This window comes from Marmota monax, unplaced genomic scaffold (assembly GCF_021218885.2).
Source record: "Marmota monax isolate L192 unplaced genomic scaffold, Marmota_monax_Labrador192_F-V1.1 WCK01_AAM20220418_F8-fsc00668, whole genome shotgun sequence".
In the NCBI taxonomy this organism is placed as follows: Eukaryota; Metazoa; Chordata; class Mammalia; order Rodentia; family Sciuridae; genus Marmota; species Marmota monax.
In genome coordinates this window covers 66,114-81,773 of record NW_026693315.1, presented here as the reverse complement: position 1 = coordinate 81,773, position 15,660 = coordinate 66,114, and the positions used below count along the sequence as shown (strand labels likewise).

General features: G+C 44.5%; 1 protein-coding gene across 1 annotated transcript in view; it reads right to left on the bottom strand.

Moving 5' to 3' along the window:
• Positions 1-15,397, bottom strand: part of Tagap (T cell activation RhoGTPase activating protein) — a 54,630-nt gene extending 39,233 nt beyond the window's left edge. The window contains exon 1 of the mRNA XM_058583203.1: positions 15,304-15,397. The gene's annotated coding sequence lies outside the window, so the exon portion shown is untranslated. The remainder of the gene's footprint in view (positions 1-15,303) is intronic.
• Between the last annotated feature and the right edge of the window lie 263 nt (positions 15,398-15,660).

The window sequence follows — 15,660 nt, the reverse complement described above, 5'->3', positions numbered from 1 at the left end:
CCTTCCGATTCAAAGCCTAATGTTTTTCCCAAATCACTTCTTTGCTTTTTTTTTTTTAAATAACAGATAATACCATCATCCTGAATAAAGACAACAGATTTCATTTTAATAATTACAGGACACCTTTCACAAAGCTTATATTGAATAAGAATGAGTCTTGATTGATTTTGGGGGCTGGACATCTATTTAGATCAATTTAATATTTCAGGTGGCAGGACAAGAACAGATTATACAACTCAAGTTTACCTCCTTTCCCAACCCTACCCAACAGAATTAGGATAATTTCTTTTTTTTTTAAACAGCAATTTGGTTGATTCTTGGAATTTTTTACACCGGGAGTCAACATACTTCTTCGGTAAAGGACCACATAAGTTAACATTTTTTGCTTTGTGCAACTACTCGACTCAGCCATTATAGTACAAAAGTTGCCTTAAACTATGTGTAAACAAATCAGCATAACTATGTTTCAATAAAACTTTATTTACAAAAACAGGAGGTAGAGTGTGGAATTTTCCACTGTGGCATCACTTGAAAAGGTTTGGATTTGGGCAATTTCAGATTTTGGATTTTCAGATGAGAGATGTTCAATTTGTACTTCTTTTCCCACTCTTAATGCCCAGAACTTTCTTAAGGGAACTATCTGTTGGGACTTGGAGTGCTATTCAAAGATGACCATGGGGTTCATGGTTGCTCATGCTTTCTGCACACATCCTCTTTTACCAATTAGATTGGATGAAAGCCCCTTGATGTACCAGGGACTAGAATAGAACCTGGCATGAGGGTAAGATAGACAAAAGCTTCCTGATAATAACAAGCGTCAATCCTTTCCTGCTACCTCCATGCCCATGTGTACTAAATGATTTGTTTACTTGCAATGTCAGGTTCTTACTTTGGGGAGGGAGTGAAGTACTATTCACGGCTCAAGCTTATGTTGAATGAAATCCTGTCTGACCTCTGCGGCTCCTGTTGACCTGGGCAGGTGCTCCCTCCTGGGACAGTGCTTGGGAGGCAGAGCAGTGTGAAGCTCATTTCCAGAAGGGACAAGGAAGGCCAGTGAGTGTGATTCTATTGCTGCCCACTGGCCAGAGTCACTGCTCAGCAGAGATGCAAGTATAAGGCCTTTTGCCAAAAGCAGATCTTTCTCAGGACTGCAGCTGCCACAAAAAGTTTCAGATCTTTTTAAAAGAGGATAAGGACAACAGTAACTCCTTAAACCACATGGTTGTTTGCTAGGGGAAACGGAGGCTGCCACAGGCTCCTTTGTTCTCAAAAGCTCTGGCAGGAGGAATCCCAGTGTTCAAAGGAAGTGAACAGTGCTCGGGAACCCGGTGAGCTTCAGTGTCTAACCCAGTGCTTTGGGGCCAATAGGAAGAGGCCTGGTCTGTGATTCCCCTGCCTCTGGGGTGTGAGGCCTCCAGGCCCGTGAGTAATAGTGTCGTAGCCCACTCAGCAGCAAGTGGGAGGAAAAGTCAAACCACAGAGTGGGCTTCCAGCTGCAGGCGCCTCTGTCCTTCCACGGGGGGGCCCAGTGGGGGGAAGGCAGGGCTGGTGTTACCACAGCCCATCTTCTGTGGCAAACCATGGGTTTTCTGCACCTCTAATTCCATACCCCGCAGCCATGCACCCATCCCCTCCTGACCCAGTGCAGCTGTCTCCCACTGCCACCTGCAACAAGGACTGGACACTGGGCTCCTTCTCACTGAGAAGGCAAGCACTTATGTCACTTCTTTCTGATTTGTGAGAGATTCAGGGACAATAACAACAACAAAACAATAATAAAACTAGAGCTCATGGAACCAGGTACATTTTTAAATGTTGACAATTGGGGGCACTTCCCTCGTCCCTAGGTCTGTGGTACATATTTCCTAATCATTGTCTTTTCTATCTTTCCTTCCATCACTGTGTGGTGGTACTGTAACTTTCATGGGCAGCAGCATTTTACAGAGGAGAAGGCTGGCGTCCAGAGGTTTAAGACCCCCTGATATCTGGGAGTCAATTCTGGTCCAGCTGAATCATCAGTTTGTTCTTTATCATGGTCCTTCCTTGTATTTTCTGATTGGAAATTTCTAGTTAAAACAACTCTTTCATAGGCACTAACTGCCTCTATTGGGCTAGCATTTCATTTGTCCAGCGAAGTTCTTTGCACCTGCTTCGGGTGCCCCCCATGGCCAGGGTGACCTGTCCTAGTCAGCTTTTTCATTCTGGGACTAGAAGGACCTGACAAGAACAATTACAGGAGGAAATGTTTACTTAGAGGCTCGGGGTTCCAGAGGCCTGAGTCTATAGATAACTGGCTCCACTCCTTGGGCTTGAGGTGAGGTAGAACACCATGCTGGAAGAGTGTGGAGGAGGGAAGCAGCTGGGAACCTGGCATGAGGAAGGGGAGAGAGAGAGAGAGAGAGACAGAGAGAGAGAGAGAGAGCGCTCTGCTCAACAAGGACAAAATGTAAACCCCAAAAGGCAGGGCCCAGGGGCCCACCTCCCTGCCTGTAGTCACCACTCAGTCGATCCCTGTCAGGGGATAAACACACCGAGGAGGTTAAGCTCTCATTATCCAATAACCTCACCTCTAACCTTGCACTGTTTCACACATGAGCTTTTGGGGGACAGCTCACATCTTCCCCTCCTCGGGGCACGTGTGGTCTAGTGCAATTATGGGAGTGAGGCCAGAGTCGGGGGGCCTGACTGAAGGGTCAGGCAGGAGTGGAGGGGGTGGGGTAAAACAACGTAGTCTTGTTCACTGAATGGACCTACAAGAAAAGGTGGGAGGGCATTTTGGCTTGTGCCCTGAACCCTCGGTCTCAGTCTCATGGTAGGGAGACAGTCTGTCTTGACTTAGTAAACCCCTAAGTGAGCTTTCAGGGTTGCGGCTATCTAAGGTCAGGGCGATCTTTTAAAGTTCCTATGTTTTACCTGTCCATTTCTTTTATTTGTCTCCTTGCATAATCTACAAGGAGAGCTAGCCCTGGGAGAGCTGTGCTGGAGGAAGTCGGGAGTCTCTGGAGAGGTGATGTAATTAGCTGTCAAAGATGGTGTCCCCTTCCCTGTCTGCCTTCCAGCTGTTCCCTGCCTTGGGCGGGCTCCCTGCATCAGAGCACAGCAACCTGAGGCTCACAGTTTGGGAGAAAACAAATCTATTTGGAATGCAATAAAAAGAAACTGAGGCCTGCAGTGAGGAAGTATTAACCCCCAACCGGTAAAGGACAAAGTCTCTTCAAGGACATTTGAATGACCCAGAGCTTTAGGTTTTTATAAAATATGTGGGCTATAAAATGAGGAGAAGGAAGAAGACAAATTCAGACAATTTTCTTAATTAGAGAACGTTGGTAAAATTGAATTACAGTCTCCTGGGACAAGTTGTTTTTGTTTTACATTTTTTCCCTTTACTTTGTTTTATAATTTTTCCACTAGCTATTTCAAGAAAGCCTAGTTCACATAAACTGTGGATGCATCTGTGCCCAGATCTGAAGCCTCTGCATAGCAATTCAAAGCAGGGGCGAAGCCAGGTTCAAATCCCCAGGGGACTGCTCACCAGTGCTGCGGTTCTAGGGATGGAGGTAGCTCAAGCATCCATTCTCCCATCAAAATGAGAATAAAAATGCCTAGGACCAGTTACCATGAGGACCAGATTATATAAGTAATATAAAAATGTCAGCACAGACAAGACAGAATAGAATGTTAGCTCTTTGTTGTGTCATCAACCTCTAAACTGAAGTCACAGAGTGGCATTTGGGCATATAAGGCTTCATGGCCCTGCAGAGCTACCTTACTTGGTTTATTTTCAGAAACAGCTGTGTGCATCTGGAATTCATGAAACGGAGACTGGACCAAGGACCCTGGTAGGGTCCCTTGTACTTCAACAGTACAAGAGATACCAAACCTTTAAGAAGGTTAAAATAGCCCCAAACTTTGCCCACATCCTCCATCTCCCCAAATTCTGGGCCTGTACACAGCATAGAAGCTGTCCTTTGTTGACATTGGCCCAGTGTAACTGACCACATCCGCTAAGGGGAAAGTAGCTGGGCAGAGTATGGCCCCCGGGGCTTCCCCTGCTGCAGAAAGGACTGTGGAGCTCAGATACCGAGTCCAGAGCCAAGGAAGGTCCCTTTCTTTCCCTCCTGGCTGTGCATGATAGTGTAATGTCCAAAGAAGGGAAGAAAGGATCTCAAGGGCTTGTTTTGTTTATTAACATAACCCTCATTTCTATTATTCCTCCCTATGTGTGAAGCCAGCAATGGGATAAAGAGAGACAGATAAAGGGGCGTCCTCAGCCCCTCATCCGGCCCCACATCCCATGGCTGGGCTGTCCTGCCAGACTGCCTTATGACCAACTTTCATCATCCTTACAATCAGGTGTCACTGTAAACAACGGATCAGGAGCAAGAGAATATATTGGGGGGAAAATAAAGAAAAACAGACTACACCTGAATTTGGATGTACTTAAACCTTCACACTTTCCTAAAAACCTACCCCATTTTAGTTTTTACATCAACATTTAAGGGAAGTAACTAATATCTGTTGAGCACCAAGGACTTGACACATCAATTCTTCACTAATGCCCAAGAGGGGAGTTCTGTTTCCTCTTTTCACAGGTGAGGGAACATGTGTCCAAGCTCTCAGAGCTCAGAAATGAAAAGAAATAAAAATCCTTTCCAAAAGGGATTTGAAACTGCCCATCTCCAGAGCTCACGGTTACTTCAAAACTCTGCCCTGGCCATTGCTAATTAAGATAACACAGCACCCCAGGGCGAAGTCTCATCTCCCAAGGAAAGGAGATAAAGCAAATTGCTTTAAATAAGAAACCTCCTAGAGCCATGCTGGAAAAAAGCAGCACACGCTGCAGAATCAGCACGACACAGAATCGCACTGGGAAGCAACAGATAATGGAATGTCCCAGCCACCCTTGACTCTCATGCTTTGAGAAAAGGATTTTGACATTCCAATTAACAACTAAAAAATTGCAAAAGGACAGGATTTTTTAGTAAAGTGAGATTCATTTGTATGTATAGTAATTGACAGGGCTATAGCCAAATTTTATTTCTGTGAAGATGATGAAATTGGAATCTACCAATAGCAAACATATGTATGTACATATCTACATATTGCTGTATATCTGAAGACGCAGTCTGTGATGATGCACAACATCACTAGGCAATTTGCAATGTCACACATTCACCCTATGGTATCGTTTAATGTGGGCCATCTGTTGGTGCTGCCGCTGTGCAGATTTTCTTTTTAAATACTCAATGTTTCCTATAGTTCCTCTTCTTCCTTCTTGTTCTTTCCATAATGAGATATATTAGTCTTACACATTGTCATTTTTTTGGGGGGAATAAGCTGATATTTAAAAAACACTGAAAAAATATTAAGAAAAAAGCAATCATCCACAATGCCACCACCTGACTATGTCTGACTTAATTTCTGTGGCTTTATCTTTTGTTTTGGTGGATGATAGGGTCTGTCTCCCTACTGTATTTGTAGACTTGCCTTGACTATTTTGGTGCACTTAAGAAATTAATAATTAGTTCTAGGATTTTGATCAACACAGCAATCATAGAATAATTTAGAAAAAAAATAACAGCTTCATAATTGAGTCTTGCCATCCATGTATATGGTATAGCTTTCTACTGTTTAAGTGTTCTTTTATTTTTATGTAATTAAAGCTTTATTTATAAAGGTATTGAACATTTTTTCCTTAGATTATTTCCTATTATAATTTAAAAAATAATTTCAAACTAAATCTTTTCCTATTTTTACATTTTACACTTTTGTTATTTCAATTTAAAATTTCTTCTTATGTTTTTCTATTTGTATATATTTTAAATTTGGTTTTCTATATGTTTTAATTAAATGATTGATTCATGTATTATTCATCTTTTTTATTTTGTGGTCATTGCATTTAAGGTAAACAATATATGTGAGAGAAAGTCTGGTGGTACACTTTCAGAATACAGTATTTAGTCTTAATTGGGATGTAAGCCCTTCTCTTTCCTCTTCCCAATTTTAAAATTAGCTAGTCTTCTAGATTGTGACCCCAAGCTCCTCCTATCAGCAAGGGGCAGTGCTGTTTTAGGGATAAAAACAGGTGGACTGGGGTGGCCATACAGCTCAGTGGTAGAGCGCTTGCCTAGCATGTGTGAAGCACTGGGTTTGATTTTCAGAACCACATGTAAATAAGTAAAATAAAGGTTCATTGACAACTAAAAAAATTAAAAATGAAAATAAAAACAAAACCAAAAAACACATGTGGACTACCCACCTCAGTGTGCTTGCTTGTCTGGTTTGGTAGCACACCCTCCTGCAGAAGGAAAGCTTGCTTTGCTGAGCTACTTCTGAGTACATGTTTGATTCCTTGCAGCACCCCAGTATTTCTAACATATATAACATGGGCTAGTTTTTAAGTTTTGTGTTTAAGATCAAAATAAAAGATTCCTTTAAAAATATTTATTATTTATATTTAGTTTAACAATGTGCTTAGATTTTTTTAACCACAATTATATCTAAAGGCTTTGACAACCAAGATGAAATTTGTACATTATGTTTACAAATATGTGTCCAAGCTCTCAGAGCTCAGAAATGAAAAGAAAGAAAAATCCTTTCCAAAAGGGATTTGAAACTGCCCATCTTCAAAGCTCACGTTTACTCCAAAACTCTGCCCTGGCCATTGCTAATTAAAATAACACAGCATCCCAGGACAGAAGTTTTACAGTAAACCAGGGTGGCATATGCCCTTGCAGAATGACGTAGTACATGAGAATCCTTTTCCTTTCTGTGAAAGTACTAGGGTTACATCATCATCATATTGAGTAATTGCAACTTGATCTATTTTGGGGTTAAAACAAGTTTGTTATTTCTCCTTTGATGGTTTTTTTCCTTTGATTTACTCTTTCATAATCCTTTTGCCTATTATGTATTTGATTTGGTCAGGAAAAAGAAACTGATTGATAAGGAATGGCTGCTTGAATTTTACTGAAGTTTTTAGAAATATTGTCCACATTGGCAACATTTTGCCATAATAGAAAATTAAAACATTGAAAAGTTAAAATGTAAAAGACTCTTCTCATCAGTCATAATTATGTTCATTATCTTATTTTGTTATGTGCAGTACAGTTATTGGAAATATGAAGACAAGTTACATTGATTTTATTACTTTTTTTATCTATTGCATGCAAAACTAGAGTACTAAGAAAACACTTTTGAAGTCATTGAAATTTACTCCTGTCTTAGACATGCAAGTAGCATATATTTTCGGGTTCTGATAAAAATAGTTTTAAAAGGAAAATCTTTACAATCCCACAAGTTAAAATAATCTATTTCAAAATATATTTAAATATACTAAATGTATAAAAAAGGCTTCTTATAAACCAACTCTCAAACAATGGGAAAGTACTATAGTATATTTATGAATCATTTCTCATTTTCAAAGTTATGATTTTGTTTTGCTCTGTGCAGACTATTTGAATACAAATATAACGAAAAACACAAAATATTGGATAATTCATGGGAATTTCAAAGATTTGGGAGTAACTTCCCCACTGTGGGTGCAAACTTGACACTTGTGACCCTCCCAGAAGTGGGCTCTCTATACCCCGCAGGCCACCGGATGTGAAGACAGGCGTGACACAGCTCAGGCAGGACTGCTCTGAGCCCGCTCCAGCCTGCTTTTCCCCATGACCTTTTTCTGATCCATTTCTGACCCTTTGTGTCTTTTCTTTTGCTCACCTCTCAGGCCAGCCTGCGTGAGAACCTGAGCCCTGGGTCCACTTGGATTTACATGTGACGTGTTTCACTTGACATTAGTGGGACATAGGGCAACTCTTCTACCTTGTCTTGGTGTCTTCATTTTTAAATGACCATAATAATAGTACCTGTGCTAGATTTGACTATTGGTCTCAGTTTTCATCCAGACATGGCCTCATGGTGGACACAGCATACTTCCCTGACTCTGGACCTTGGGCCATCTGACTTGTTTGGACAACAGGATGAGAGTGTCATTGAGTGAGCTAAGTCTGAGGCCCTTGTGACTTGGGTTTACTCTCTTGCACTCTGCACTATCAGAAACACATGTCCTGGGCTCTGGTGGTGGGGTAGCTCAGTGGTAGAGCACCAGATAAGCATGTACAGGGTCCCAGGTTCCATGCCAGGCACCCTGCCCCCCCCCGAAAACAGGCCTTGAGTATCCTACTCATCCCTGAAGAATAAGAGCCACTGGGAGCTCTTGACCTTCAGCTGTGTTGGGCAGCCAGCCTGGCTGAGCCCAGCTTAGATCAGCTGAGTGCTACACAAACTTCAGGTGCCTGAACAAGAAATAAATGCTTGCATTTTAGAAGCTACCATATTTTGACATGGTGTGTTCTGTGTCATTTTTGTGTCAGGAGCTATCTTCTCCAGTATCGGATGCATAGAGTTATTGTAAAGGCAAGATTAGGTATTATAGCACAGGGCTTCAGTCAGAGTGTATCACACAGCAGCTGCCCAGTGAGCGCGGGCTTTTGGTCTCCACTGCCAACCCTCTCTGTCTTGTCCTGACTGTATTCTTGCAGGGGGCTGATTCTTTTGACCTGGGGCTCTTTTGAGGAAGGCACCCAAAAGAGCGAGGGCCTCAAAGACCGCAGGCTGACTCCTAGGACGAGTCATTTCTCATTTGGTGCCCCGTAGTCCGGGCAGGTCCCCATAGGTGGGTTCTCTGTGGAGACACTCATTTCATGGTTTCACTTGTTTATAAGGAGAACAGTGCTCAGATCAACACTGAGGCTTTATGTAAATAATTCCCCTGAGTAGTATGAGATAGTCAAAATGACCTACTCCTATGGATGGAGGTTACTTTTTCCCATGAAGCCCTGAGGAAAAAAAAATTATCTAAGACTGAATAAGTAAAATGAACCTTAATCTCAGCTTTTCACTTCCAATGCCAAAAATGAACCCGAGTTCTTTTTTAAACAAAGGCCGATAGTTCACCTTAGTATTTTTTTTTTTACCTGACATGTGACAACATACTGTGAGGGGTTATTTTGCTCTGTGATTTGGGCAGGTGTGTGAGGTGCCATCCAGGGATTTCAGCTTCAGTGATCAAATAGATCAATACTGCAAAATAATAGACATGGCACTTGTGCCATTGGTGGGCAAGTTGTGAAAATGTGCTCCAGGACAAGTGAGAGGCTGGGGATAGGGTCCCCTTTCCATGTATCCAGCAGGGAGGACAGGAGCAGGGGTAGCAGACTGCGATGAACAAAACACCAGGAGTGGGCCATAACTGGATCTTTTAGATGTTTCATCCTATGTAAAGAATTTGATGAATTAATATGAATCCTGGGACGTCCGTTTCTACTTTATCTACTTGGATTACAGTAGTATGTTCTTTTGGGCAGCTTGTCCAATCATTTTGTATCAATTCTGTAGCACTAGAATAGTCATAAGTTTTTCAAGATAGTTAACTTATAAAGTGAATTTGAATAAAAGCTGTACTCAAACTTTTATGTCATATGTGATTACATTACATAGCAATTAAGAAGAGTTAAACCTTACTGAACTAATTGAGTTTGTGATTTTTTTTAAAAAAAATCATGCTTCAATTTGGAATGTTATTTCGTGTTGTACCTACGCTGATGCTAGCTGATACTTTTCTTACCTCTAAGACAATTTTTAATAGAAAAAGTATGTGGAGTAATGTGACCTGGTAGAAGACAACCACACAGTCCACTCCCATAGGCAGCTGCCTCCTCACATCTTCCTTTAAATGTCCAACATCTCCAGGTCAACTTGTCCAAGTCCAAACTGCTGGTCTCACGGTCCAGAACCTTCCACTCAGACTTTCTCGTCTCGGGAAAGGCCAATCCATCATTCTGGCTCCTTGGGCCAGGAAGTCATAGTCCTCCTGGACATTCCCTTTCTCCAGCAACCTAAGGTGGTGGGTGGTTCTCGCCTTCACAGTGTCTGCATTCAGGACCCATCCCCCTTTCAGCACTGTGCCTGCAGGTTTGGGGGCCAAGCCCCCACCAGCCCCTGCTTGGTTCTTCTTTCTCCCCCTGGCATCTGTCCTGAGCCCTCAGCTGTCTTCAGCACAGTAGCTAGAGGGACACAAGTGAGACCATCTGCCATGAACTGCCAATTCCTGGGGCCAGAGTCCTGGACCCATGCAGTCCCCCAGGTCCTATATTTATCCAGCTCTCCTTTACCACCCCACCCGGTAGCACCTGACATACTGTATCACTTAGGCTTCTCACCTATCTCCCATCTCCCCTTCCTGGACTAAAGCTCCATTAGAGCAGGACTGCTTTTTCCTTTTATCCCAATAGTGCCTGGCATGTACAAATGCAGTGAATACTGGTTGAACAAATGAACAAGAAGTTGTGCAATAAACTAGTGGCAGAAACTTTGAGGCCAAGACCTCCAGAAGGAATGGATCCCACACACCAGACCAAACAGCAAATATCGGTTTATGCACCTTCATTAGCCTTCCTATTTGCCCAACTTGGTCACTAGCTTGGTGACCTTGGGAAGCTGTGGAACTTCTGTGCCTCAGTTGCCTCTCTAAAAACCAGAAATCACAGCTTTTTAATGCTGAAGCATCCTAGGGCTCAGCCCTGGTATCCTCTCCACACTCACTCCTAGGTGAATTTACTAGATTTACTGACACCTTAATGGGTAATCTAGATATCAATGCCTGGTTTTAAAGGATGCCCAGAAGTTCTTTGGTATTTCTCCTTTCACAAGACAAAACTTAACTTTCCTCTTCTGGAGCACAGGCTGGGCGGGGCTCCTTGGGCCTGCTTCTCAGTTTAGATTAGCAGAAGTGATGGAATCTTGTTTCCTCCCAGATGGTTTTTTTTTTTTTTTTTTTTTTTTCCCCAGGATTCGAGGAATTACTGCAAGCAAAGGGCTCAGAACAATTCCTGGCACAAAGTGAAAATGAACGGTGACACTTGAAATCTTGGGCAGGTGTGCTGTGTAGCAGCCCTAAGGTCTTCCTTCCAGATGGACTGCCCTGGATGAGTGTCGATGAGGAAATTTCCCAGCGTGTGGGAAATAGATGGGTCTCTATTATGGCAGGCAATAGGGACAGATGATCTAAAATTTCTAAGTTCATGGTGTTTGATGGCATGGCCTTTGTAAAATGAGAAACTCAGGTTAGGTCAGCCCCTGCATGAGATCGCCTGATACAATCTATATCAAATTCTCATTTTCAGTTTAAAACAAAGTTATTTATTTAAATGCACATAAAATGTGAGAAATGCACTTATGTAACTTTTATTTTTAAAAATAATGTTGAGCTTGTATCTGTTTTATTTGAAAGCATGATTTTTGGCAAAGAAATGAGTTTTTGTTTTTGTTTTTTTTAAACAAAGTCAATGCTGTTTAATATGGTCAATGTTGGTAAAGGGCTTCACTTTGGAAGTGAGGATTTAAAACTCATTTAATCAGTAAGAGGGGAAACCAGGGCCAGAGTCCTGGACCCATGCAGTCCCCCAGGTCCTATACTCAGAGGCCCTTGTGTTGGGCTTAATGTCCTGCTCTTGCTGTCTGAAAATTCTATTATTTTTTGAAAACAGGGCCCCCTATTTTATTTCACCCTGGGTTCTACACATTTTGTAGCTGGTACTGGAGTTGCTTGTTATCAACTGTGAGTAGTTATTGCCTCAAGGCTAAAAAGATGTTTCAAAACAATTCAGGCAGGTTATGAAATACTTCCTCACATCTCCTACTATTTATAGTAAAATGCAACTGACAAAGTTGCCCTCTGGCTTTGGAGGCAAAGGGCGTGTTTTTCTTGTCAATGGATGGAGAAGGCTAGACTGGATTTTTGCTCTCAGAGGCTAATTTCATGGATCGGAAAATAATCACGTGGCTCTGAATTATTTGTGCTCTAAAAGTCACATCTCCAAGCTTGTAAAAATATGGTAAAACTGCTTTAAAACAGTTCTTCATATACATATTGGAGTATGGTAGCAAGTACATCTTGAAAACATATAGTAGAAAATTTAACTCCAAGTTAAAATTGGATATTTTGGATAAATTCCCCACACTCAGCAACTTCCCTCTTGAATAACACACACGTAAACCAGGGAGTCATCTAGTCTGATGAATTGTAAACTCTCCCGCTGCATCATAAACCCTTTAATAGCTGGGACTGCGGCTCCTGCCCCAGAGTCCAGCAGACCCTCCGCCACATCAGCAGTGATTAGCTAATAAGTCATTAACTTTCAGTCTAGGGGAGGAGACTTTGTGTGTGTGTGTGTGTGTGTGTGTGAAACGTGGGGCACAGAACCCTCCTGGAAAGCACACAGGAAGCAGCCCCACTTCATAACAAGCACGGACACATCCCAGCCCTGGTCTAGTTCTGCATGGCTAATAATCCTGCTCACCTCCCCACAACGCCTCCTGGAGGAAGGCCCTATTCTCATTCCTGTTTTGCAGGTGAGACATGAAGGCACACAGAGCATCGGTTAATAAGCGCAGGACTGAGCCCCAACCCCTGCACTGTGGTTCCAGGATGTGTGTTTTGATCCACCACACTGGGGCCAGGTCCCCACACATGGGAAGAGCTGGCCACAGGAAGAAGGTGTGGTGTCCCAGGTGGCCTGAGCAGCAGGGGAAGGAAGGAGCAAGGTCCACTGAGGAATCCCACAGGGCATGGGGTGTGTGCACTGCGCCATACCTTCCCGGTCCCCCTGATTCTCTATTGGGTCGTGGAAGAGAAGGCTTTCTGGATCATTTCCCTGTTCTGGAGTGGTGTGAATGTTCAGTTCCTGGCCGTGCTAGGTCACTGCCCAGTGGGAATTTCTCCAGGTCTGGCAATGTCCCCTGCCTATGGTGGCCACAGTGCCCGGAGCTTGGTGGTGTGCTGGCAGCTGACTCTGCGTTTCCCCACTGTGGTTCCTCCCCACACCCTGCCCACAGCGCTTCCTCTCTCCCCCACTCAGGTGAGCATGAGTGTTTTGAGGGATCCGGTGAGCCCCAGGCACAAACCCAGTGGCAGTTGGGTGGCAACCTGCTTAGTGTTCTGTGAGCACCAGCAGCTGAGAGGCTGTTTCACTTTCTTGGGGACGTCCTCTGCCCGTGTGGAGACTGAGACGAGTCCCCTTCCTGACCCTCGGCAGGCAGGATTTCCCCAGCCTCTGTTTGTCTCCCTGGGGCTTTCTTGGGCCTCTGAAAACATCGCATCCCTGGCTGGGTATGGGAGGAGGATGCCAGATAGCTTCTGAATTCTTTGAAATCTCTAAACATCTAAAATAATAATAATAAGCCTGGTGGGTAGGTGTGAGAAGCTCTTTAAAATGTGGCCCATTTCCCCACAAAGCTTAAATTAGAACTCTTCAGGGGAAATTGAATGAAAGTATCAAAATATGTAAATGTTCTTCCTCCTACAAAACAGGAATTAGTGTTACAGGCACCCCCACCCCAGAAAGCAGTCCCCCCTCTCCGGGGCTCTGGGCTTTAGCCAGCATCAATTCTGACCTTGACCCTTGATATCCCGTGCTGTCCCAGGGGGTCCCAATACTTCTCTGATGAATCCAACAAGCCTGTTTCTACATTTATTTCCCTGCTTGCCTTTCTACTGTGGAATTTTTGGAAGTCCAGTTTCTTTTGAAAAGTGCACAAAATCCTGGGAGATGTGGCTCACTGAGAAAGCCAGGGCCAGGGCCAATGGGCCTCAGTGCAGAGCTGTACACTCGGAGGGACAGGTGGCCCAGTTAAGTCCCGCTTTTGGCACTTTCTGTCTGTGGACGCAGGGCCAGTTCCATCTCCCGAGCTTTACTTTGCTCATCTGTAAAATGGGTCGTGAGGCTTGAACTGAAGCACGAGACGTCCTGGAAGCTGCTCCATCACAGAGTGGCGGGGTGGGGCCGGTGCCTGTCCCTTGGTGCTGCAGCTCTGGTCTGGGGCTCCTCTCCGGATCTTGTGGCCATCGAGGGGCTCTGAAGCTGCAAGCACAACTCATGTCCAGGAGGTGAACCTGACCGTCCGAGGTAACCTTCGTCCATTTAGTCGTGGCCCTGGGATTCCACCTGGGGCCCGGGTTCTGGTGTGGGAGCTCGTACCTTCTCATCCCCTGTGTTCTTCCTCACGGCCACTGGGTCCTTTACTCAGGCTCAGAACATCTCTGGCATCCAGTGCCAGTGGGCAGCCTTTCTGGCAGCCCATGCCACTGTCCCTTGCTTGAGTTGGTACTTTGCAGACAGTACCAGGGTCCAGGGCCCTGATTCTGGGAATGACTCCTTTACATTTCCATTAGGCTTTGTGATCCGCAGGGAGCAAGAGAGAATCCCAAAACCGAGGGGAGAAGAGTGAGCAGGGAGCTGAGGGGGGTGGGTGCTGGCCCTGGGTGGCTGCCCCTCTACTGGGCCATGAGGTACTGTCCCACTCTGGTCCCGTTCTGCTGCTTCCCCAGGGGTTCTTCACACCCTCAGCCTCTGTGGTCCCTTCCCCAACTCCTGGGAAAGCAAAGGAGTGACCTCGTTGGTGCTGACCCTTGGTCCCATTTCTCCTTCAGTTAATATGAGAAAAATTGTGAGGAGGAAGGGGCAAGGGACCTGGGAGCGGTGTAGGGAGAGGCCACCTGGCCTCTTCCTTTCCTCTGCACACCAGGTCCAGGCCGCAGCCTGGGGAGGCATATTTGCCCTGCAGATTCAGACTGAGCTCCTGGAAAAGAATTTATTTGGGCCCCATTAATGACCTTGATAATTAATTATCTGGGCAGTTTTAAAGATCTGTGGAGTGGGAACGCCTGTTCCAGAGAACCGTGATGAATTAGATGGACACGTATCCAGAACACATAGAAACGGTACAGTACGTATGCACACCCGCATGTCCTGGGAGTGGGAAAGTCAGGAGGAGGCATTGCAAGTACACAGTTGTCCTACAGGCACACAAATTCACATTGTATTCTGTTGACTTGCCTTCCCTTAATCTAAGGCAAATGCTGAAGAAATATAATTGAAAAACTTCCCAAAGAGAAAAATGATGTGGGCAACATTTGGGTTTCCAAATTTCCAATTTATGGGTGTGAACCCGTTATCTACTTTGGATGAGATCAAAGGGTCATGTTCTCATAGGGCTTCTTTTTGAATGATGGATTTCTCATCCTTTCTTCACCCGAGTTTTCTACACATTATTTGTGTGATGTTGTCCCAGGGATTTAGTCCTTTGGGGCTTCACCTGACAATCAAAAGGTTAGAATCAAACCATCCCAGTCCTTGCAGCACAGAAGTGCCATGAATGCTCCGGGTCCCTTGCAGCACTGTGGGTGGTGGCAGGGTCTTGGAAAGAGACTGTCAGCAGAGGGAGAGACTGTCTACCACTCACCTCTGCTTGGTGGTGACCAGCCAGTTCCTGAAGAGCAGGAGGCGCCTCCTGGTGGTCTTGGGGCCTGGGGTCAACACCACAGGGCTCTGGAGGCCAGGCATGGCATGCTCGTAGGGCAGGGTCTCTGCGGACTCCTGGCTTCTCCTGGGGGGAGAGTTGGGGGTCAGTCTCTGTGGGTAACTCAGTGGAAGCCAGCACACACAGACAAATCCAGGATGGATGCAGCAAGACACCGCTCCTGTTTGGCTCCACCAGGTGGAGATTAGCAGGGGAGAGAGCCAGGGGCCAAACTGTAGTTTTGCTTCTCAAATGTGAACTTTGTAAAAAAGAGATTTACAATAAAGCACAGAAAAGTGA